This window comes from Salvelinus alpinus, chromosome 20 (genome assembly GCF_045679555.1).
Source record: "Salvelinus alpinus chromosome 20, SLU_Salpinus.1, whole genome shotgun sequence".
NCBI classification, from domain to species: domain Eukaryota; kingdom Metazoa; phylum Chordata; class Actinopteri; order Salmoniformes; family Salmonidae; genus Salvelinus; species Salvelinus alpinus.
Genome location: NC_092105.1, coordinates 7,310,607 through 7,319,766, shown reverse-complemented (window position 1 = coordinate 7,319,766; position 9,160 = coordinate 7,310,607). Strand labels below are relative to the sequence as shown.

The 9,160-nt window shown below is 38.1% G+C and overlaps 1 protein-coding gene across 2 annotated transcripts in view; it reads left to right on the top strand.

The window, feature by feature from the left end:
* Positions 1 to 9,160, top strand: part of LOC139546249 (interferon-induced GTP-binding protein Mx2-like) — a 158,003-nt gene that overhangs the window by 126,262 nt on the left and 22,581 nt on the right. The window contains exon 1 of one of the 2 annotated variants that reach the window (XM_071354396.1): positions 4,279 to 4,317. The exons of the other annotated variant lie outside the window; for it this stretch is intronic. The gene's annotated coding sequence lies outside the window, so the exon portion shown is untranslated. Of the gene's footprint in view, positions 1 to 4,278; positions 4,318 to 9,160 lie in introns of those variants that run through there. 2 annotated transcript variants of the gene reach the window in all.

The window sequence follows — 9,160 nt, the reverse complement described above, 5'->3', positions numbered from 1 at the left end:
TAATCACATGTAAAGATATCTTAGTAAAATCTTGCAGCAAGGCTCTTTCTGTCTGATTCTTATTGAACCGTCCGGAAAAGAGACTAGTTTCAACAGTTGTACAGTTTTATATAGACAACAAGCAAAGTAGGTTGATCTGCGAGTCTGGCCTTCCGATTGGTCGATCTGGGTCGTGGGTTGTCCTGTCCGGGCCTGATGTCGACATTCCATTGGCTCTTCCCACAGTTCTTTGTCTTGCGCTCCAACCTTGAGTTGTGTGTGTCTGTGTGATTGTCATGGGGGAGGGGAGTTGTGGGTGTCGTGTATATGTCTAATGAGTCCAGCATATGTCCAAGAGAAAGAGGGGGTGTGGGCATATTGTGTCAACTATAGCTAATGTTGAGAAGTTGTTAAAACAAGTTACCAATATCTAATACAATTTCTTACACTAGCGATAGCACAGTTCGACAGATATATGAAATAGTATCCCAAATTGGGTCCTTATCTTTGTTGATCTTCCATCAGAATGTTCTCCAAGGGGTCCTTTGTTCAGAACCGTCTTTATTTGGAACCAGAACGAACGATTTCCCTCTTGAATTAGCAAGCACACTGGCCGTGCTGTGCTAACCTCTCCGTCTTGACAAAAGTCTTGCGTCGCATCACGTCTAAAGTCCAGAATACATTTCAATAATATAATTAAAGTATATTGAAAAAACATACTTTAGGATGATATTGTGACATGTATCAAATAAAATCGAAGCCAGAGATCATATTCACCTATAACGACGGTTTTCCAGGAGGCTACTCCAGATCCAACTTCGCGCCTTCCAAAAAAAATAAAGTGCGCACTTCTCACTCCAAGAGGTTGTATACAACCCCTGAACGAGATAATCAACTCATTTCTGCTCTCACTTCCGCATGACACCCAGGGGAAGGCGTATGACGTGTTTCTACAGTCATAAGTGACATGCCCTTTTATAGACAAGGTCTTAAAGAGAGACTTCGCATTTGGAAATCTCACTTCCGGATAGGAAAATGTCTGTAAAAAGAGTTCTGTTTCACTTAGAGAAATAATTCAAACACTTTTAGAAACTAGAGACTGTTTTCTATCCAATAGTAATAATAATATGCATATTGTACGAGCAAGAATTGAGTACGAGGCCGTTTAAATATCATACGATTTTCCCCAAAAGTGAAAATAGCACCCCCTGGTCCTCATCAGGTTAACAAGTCCAATACAGCAAATGAAAGATACACATCTTGTGAATCCAGCCAACATGTCCGATTTTTAAAATGTTTTACAGCGAAAACACCACGTATATTTATGTTAGCTCACCACCAAATACAAAAAAGGACAGACATTTTTCACAAAACAGGTAGCATGCACAAAACCAACATAACTAACCAAGATCCAACCAAACTAACCAAGAAACAACTTCATCAGATGACAGTCCTATAACATGTTACACAATAAATCTATGTTTTGTTCGAAAAATGTGCATATTTGAGGTATAAATCAGTTTTACATTGCAGCTACCATCACAGCTACCGTCAAAAATAGCACCGACGCAGCCAGAGTAATTATAGAGACCAACGTGAAATACCTAAATACTCATCATAAAACATTTCTGAAAAATCGATGGTGTACAGCAAATTAAAGACACACATCTTGTGAATCCAGCCAATATTTCTGATTTTTTTAAAGTGTTTTACAGCGAAAACACAATATATCATTATATTAGCTTACTACAAAAGCCTACCGCATTCATTCATCAAGGCACATTAGCGATAGCAATAGGCACGTTAGCGTTAGCGAATAAACCAGCAAAAGATATTAATTTTCACTAACCTTCATAAACCTTCATCAGATGACAGTCCTATTACATCAGGTTATACATACACTTATGTTTTGTTCGGAAATGTGCATATTTAGAGCTGAAATCAGTGGTTATACATTGTACTAACGTAGCAACTTTTTCCCAGAATGTGCAGATATTTCTATTAGACTCTCACCTATTCTGACCAAATAACTATTCATAACCTTTACTAAAAAATACATGTTGTATAGGAAATGATAGATACACTAGTTCTTAATGCAATCGCCGTGTTAGAATTCTAAAAATAACTTCATTACGACATATGGCTTACGTTATGGCGAGAGATGCCCAAAACCTGGGCGCAAAACTAATAGTTCACAAGTTCGACAGATATATGAAATAGCATCATAAAATGGGTCCTACTTTTGATGAGCTTCCATCAGAATGTTGTACAAGGGGTCCTTTGTCCAGAACCATCGTTGTTTGGTTTTAGAACGTCCTTTTTCCCTCTTGAATTAGCAAGCACAGTAGCCAAGTGGCGCGAAGCTCTCCTTCCTGAACAAAGTCACACAACGCAACACGCCTAACGTCCCGAATAAATTTCAATAATCTAATAAAACTATATTGAAAAAACATACTTTACGATGATATAGTCACATTTATCAAATAAAATCAAAGCCGGAGATAGTAGTCGCCTATAACTACAGCTTTTCAGAAGGCAATTCCAGGTCCATCCTCGCGCTTTCCAGAAAACAGGAAATGGGTGACACGTCATGCCAAGAGGATTCATTCCACCTCAGACCAAGATAAACACTCCATTTCTTCTCTCACTTCCTCTTGACATCTAGTGGAAGGTGTATGACATGCATGTATACTAATACGTATCATGCCCATTTATAGGCAGGCCCTAGAACAGAGCATAGTTTTCAGACTTTCCACTTCCTGGTCAGGAAGTTTGCTGCCAAATGAGTTCTGTTTTACTCACAGATATAATTCAAACGGTTTTAGAAACTAGAGAGTGTTTTCTATCCAATAGTAATAATAATATGCATATTGTACGAGCAAGAATTGAGTACGAGGCCGTTTAAATTGGGCACGATTTTCCCCCAAAGTGAAAACAGCGCCCTCTGTCCTCAACAGGTTAAGGGGAAACATTTAAATGTCTTGGATTGGCCTAGTCAAAGCCCAGACCTCAAAGATTGCTGTACACCAGCAGAGCCCATCCAACTTGAAGGAGCTGGAGCAGTTTTTCCAGAATCCCAGTGGCTAAATGTTCCAAGCTTATGGAGACTTACCCCAAGAGACTTGCAGCTGTAATTGCTGCAAAAGGTGAATCTACAAAGTATTGACTTGGGTCGGTGAATAGTTATGCACGCTCAAGTTTTCTGTTTTTTTGTCTTATTTCTTGTTTGTTTCCCAATAAAAAATATTCTGCATCTTCAAAGTGGTAGGCATGTTGTGTAAATCAAATGATACAAACCCCCCAAGAATCTATTTTAATTCCAGGTTGTAGGGCAACAAAATAGGAAAAATGCCAGGGGGGTGAATACTTTCGCAAGCCACTGTAATGGAGTAGTCAATTGCAATTTGTAGTAAAGAAAGGACTAAGCTTTTTGCTAATGCACTTCACAGCCAAAATGACTCTACTAGTTGTATCTGCTTGGCTGGGAATTAGCCTACTAGTTTATCAAACCAGGTATTTTTCAACACAACCTTTCAAATATACATAACCAGATTCATAACCATCAGTCTATGGTCTAGCTACCGGTATACTCACCACCACTGCACTGGGGACCAATGAACTCTAACCACCTATTCTGCATGATAGGGTCCAAACCATAGTTGGTCAACATGTATAGGGCTTTTCATTCGGGGGCGCTGAAACAACAGAGCCCCTTTCAATGACAGGAAGTGAAGTGTGCGGAGGGGCATAATAGGAGCTAAGATACTAATATGTGTGTAAACTGTACATAGTTCTGTGAGTGTCACTGAGTAGGCTGATACCCATTTCATGGGAGCACAATCTCTAGTTTAGACTGTACAGTCCATTCTGTATGTTCAATATGCACTATAGGCTGTGTAGTGAGCTGATTTCTCACAAAGTCCTGCAGCTAAAACGCTAATATTTGTGTAAACTCTACACAGTTGTGTCCTGTGAATGTCACTGAGGAGATACTCCATTTCATGGGGACACAATCCATAGGTTAGGCTGTGCAGTATAAATATTCACCCATTGTAAAGTCTATTGCATCCACAGTGGGATTTCATCCGTTTTTGTCGTAGTATGCACTTTGAGAAACAACCTTGGTTTCATTTTACTTTCTAGGAAATCATGTGACTCTTAAGAACCAATGAGGTTGCATCTGAGATGTGATTAGGCACTTTTTAACAGATGGAGTATAATGGTATGCTTTCCGGACCACCGTTTCACTTTCATTTTACTTTCTATATAAGGTGTTAGACTCAAGCTACCCTGACTCAACACGCAACCTACTTGTCCGAAGGCGTCACCGATTTCAAAGTAAGTGTGCATTTAATTAAATGGACTAGATCAGAGTTTCTTTCAAACTATGGGTCGGGACCAAAAGTGGGTCTTGAGCGTGTGATAGTTGAGTCCCAAGATTATTAAAATTAATATATAATCGCACACTATTTCTTCCTAGTTTGAGTCGTTGGAGTCATGGGATGACGGTCGGTTTCTAATTTGGGTCTCTAGCTGAAAAAGACCCCAGGATTAGATCCTTAACTCTGTTCAGTTCCATTGGAAGTGGTGGTGTTATAATCTAAGGCAGGGTTGCCTCAATCTACATTGAAAGGACTAAAACCAAATTAAACTGTAGAAATAATGGTCCACATTTATACCAGTGGTTTCCAAACTGTGGGGTGGGGGCATTTTTGGGGAGTGCATCACCAGTTTTCCTCTTGTCATGTCAGTCATTGCAGACCTTAGAGAGCTATTTATAACTTGTCAGAAATGTCCAGATCAACTAGCCCATGTCAGCTAAGGTTTTTTAGCTAGTATTTAAATCACAGTAAAATCACAGTACTTAATTTTTATAATGTCATTTTTTTTTTATCTGAAAATGTGTTTTCTGAACAAGAGAGCTGAGAGGTTAAAGGCGGGGTCTGTTTTCAAATGTGTGTGTTCTTCTATAGAATAATTGCAGCTCTGTAATACATTGTGAGCTCTGACATATGGTCCAACGCTGTCCATTTAATTATTGGTCATTGGGGAAATTGCTTAGCAACATGTTGGGTAACGCTAGCTTTGAACATGTTATAATCATGTTGTAAATGTTCATAACACATGTCATAAGCTGTCATAAACATGTAATGATTAATGATGTGTTATGACAAAGATATTGCTGTATTTTCTAGACTTATGACATCTAATAACACACCCACAGGCCTGATACCGTATAACGCAGCATAATAGTGGACCTATTACGATGTTAAGATAGTGTTATGACAGTGTTACGATGCAGAACATTTTATGTCTGTCTGAAATTCAGTGAAACCCATTGCCCTTCTATAAGCCTTGTTATTATAGTCAAGTCTATAATAGGTATTGATCGGCCAGTGCATGTTTAAAGTGAGTCTTCCCCGCTGTTCTCCATCAATACTCAGTATTCCTGAACAACATGTGGGACCTTGGCTGTGCTGTGGGTCTTTGGCAATGGACAGGGGCAGACCTGTCACTGGGGACGGGGGGACATGTCCCGACCCACATTCTGAAATTGCATTTTTGTCCCACCGAGTTTAAAAAAAGTTGTTTTATTAAACATTCAATTAACTAGGCAAGTCAGTTATTAACAAAATCTTACTTACAATGACGGCCTACCCCGGACGACGCTGGAGCAATTGTGCGCCACCCTATTGGACTCCCAATCACGGCATATGTGATGCAGCCTATTTTCTGACCAGGGACTGCAGTGACTCCTCTTGCACGGCGATGCAGTGCCTTGGACCACTGCGATGCAGTGCCTTTTACCACTGCGCTACTCGGGAGCCCATCATTGGAATGTGATACAAAACTAGGCAACTGTGTGCTTCAGGAAAATGCGGACTCCTCCGAGCGGTCGGTAGGCTGTTTGGAGTGTTTATCCGACTGGATAAAAAAACTTAAAACACAGTTGCTCCCCTGACAATGGATATTGAAGATCATTTATGAAGTTATTACTGGAGTAATTAATTGATCTAGTTTATTTATTTTGGTTATCCTATCCAAATTAATGAAGTAGGGGCACCATTATTTTTAGAGGACCCTTGAATTATCTCTACCATAGTTATCATTCAATAGCTTAACCTTTTTTATCTCTACCATAGTTATCATTTAATAGCTTAACCTGTATTATCTCTACCATAGTTATCATTAAATAGCTTATTCTTTATTATCTCTACCATAGTTATCATTAAATACCTTAACCTTTATTATCTCTACCATAGTTATCATTAAATAGCTTATTCTTTATTATCTCTACCATAGTTATCATTAAATAGCTTAACCTTTATTATCTCTACCATAGTTATCATTAAATAGATTATTCTTTATTATCTCTACCATAGTTATCATTAAATAGCTTATTCTTTATTATCTCTACCATAGTTATCATTAAATAGCTTAACCTTTATTATCTCTACCATAGTTATCATTAAATAGCTTAAACTTGAACTCTACCATAGTTATCATTAAATAATTTAAACTTTAACTCTACCATAGTTATGATTAAATAATTTAAACTTTATTAACTCTACCATAGTTATCATTAAATAATTTAAACATTAACTCTACCATAGTTATGATTAAATAATTTAACCTTGAATTAATTCTACCATAGTTATCATTAAATAGTTTAAACTTTATTAACTCTACCACAGTTATCATTCAATTGTTTAACCTTGAATTCATTCTACCGTAGTTATCATTAAATAGTTTTACCTTTAATACTTGTATCAACAGAAGTCTCAATCAACAGTCAGTTACTATATTCACATTCTGAAAGGTCGTTGAGCTCTAAGTGAATCTTTTGTTACCTTGAAGTCCTTAAACAAGTGGTTGGATTATTGAAGTCTAAAAGCTTTTATTTACTAGTCTCAATAAGTTGGAAAATGAGGTAGGGGAGTACACGGGACGAAAGTAACACCTAAGTTATTTTCCCTAATTACTCAGAGATCGATAGAGCTAGAGACACCATATTTTATGACAACCAACTTATATATGTCCTACCAGTAATTTAATTTCTAGGGTAAATGAGTCAAAATTAAATAGACCGGGAACAGAACTACCGTTACTTTTGTATCTGTCAGCGGGGCGGAGTAACACAGACTTGGGACAGAACTACTGTTACTGTTCTATCTGTCAGTAGGGAGGGAGTAACACACACTTGGGACAGAACTACCGTTACTGTTGTATCTGTCAGCGTGGAGGGATTAACACAGACTTGGGACAGAACTAACAGCTGGTAAGAAGTGCAGAATATCTGTCTTACCTCAATTTTTCTGGTTTGTAATGCTGCTTACTTTCAACAAATGTACTATCAGCCATCAGTTCATGTTTGTGTCAATTAATGCTATAGGTTAAAAATGTATGAAAATGAACCATGCGTCAACATCGCAATGTTGTGCAACCACAATATTTTGCCTTACGTCCAGAGCAACAGTAGGCCAAGAACGTGCATCATCAACTAAGTCAAATACAAGTCATACAGTATATCATTTTCAAATATTGTCACTTGTTGATATTTTAATAACATAATAAAAGCCATATAAACAAGATGAGACTGTGCTTAAACTTTTCAATGTTTTATTCCAGGTCATCAGTTTACATTGTGTTGCTTCGTCCTACCCGTCTCTCCTGTAACTTCTCCAAGGCTAACACCCAAGACTATCTAACATAATACTTCAAATGTATGCTGTCATTTAATTACATTTATAAAATGAATTATGTTTGGAACTTTAAACAACCCAAAACAATTTCTGGGTCCTTTTTCTTTCTTAATTAAATCACTAAAAAAATTAATGGTTTTGATAACTTTCTGCAGGGAAACGCCATTGGTTGTTTTCTGCAGAGAGGTCGTATACCACATTAGAAACATGGTCAGACTGGCTGTTTCCTGCAGGGAGGTCGTACACTACATTAGGAACATGGTCAGACTTGGTTGTGTTCTGCAGGGAGGTCGTACACTACATTAGGAACATGGTGATTTCACTAGCTTCTGTGTTATCTGAGAAAACGGGCGTGTTACTTTCGCCCTGTTACTTTCGTCCCGGCTCTCCCCTAGTGACAGTTGTCTTATTAGACAAGATACAAATGTAATGCAGTACAATCATTGGCATGGGAAACACTACAGATCAACTGAATAGACTTCCGGACTCATCTGCAGATTTGACAACACTGTAACTGGATTTTGGAAGAGTGGGAAATTCTTGTTTTTGCAAACAGGAGCTATTAAAGAGAGGCTACATTAGTAAGGTTATACCAGGGGTCAAACTTTATATCAAACAATTACTACCTAAATATAGGTAGTAATTGTAATATATGGAGCTCTACACCTTTAATGATAGTCCATAACTCCCTTGTGTTTAACAGCCAATCAGTATCACTTTGAGATTGAAGGTCAAGGGGATATGAGCAGTTTGAAGCGTGTCTGTGTGCACGGTGTTAATCGTTACCCTGCTTCAGATACAGAGCTAAACGTAATAGTACCTCAGGTTCCATTGTCAAGTTAATTCTACCACGTAATCTAGAGCACGAAAGTAATATTATATCAAATGTAGATATTTAATCACTGGCCTGCACTGTCAGTGGAATTATTTTTTTTACACGATCTACACGATCTCTGTACCCCAACATTACAATTATCTGTAAGGTCCCTCCGGAGCAATGAAATTCTAACACAGATTCAACCATAACGACCAGGGAGGTTTTCCTATGCCTCACAGGAAGGGCAACTATTAGTAGATGGGTAAATAAAATAAAAAAAGAACCATATAATATCCCTGTGATCATGGTGAAGTTATTAATTACACTTTGGATGGTGTATCAATACACCCAGTTACTACAAAGATACAGGTGTCCTTCCTAACTTAGTTGCCGGAGAGGAAGGAAACTGCTCAGAGATTTTACAATGAGGCCAATGGTGACTTTGTCAATTAGGTTAGTATTGTGGAGTAAGTACAATGCTGTTGATCCATTCTCAGTTTTCTCTTCTCACCACCATTAAATTCTGTAACTGTTTTAAAGTCACCATTGGCTTCATTGTAAAATGGGAGAGTTGACCTGGTTAAAACTTCTTAAGGCTAGGGGGCACTATTTTCACGTCCGGATGAAAAGTGTGCCCAAAGTAAACTGCCTGCTACTCAGG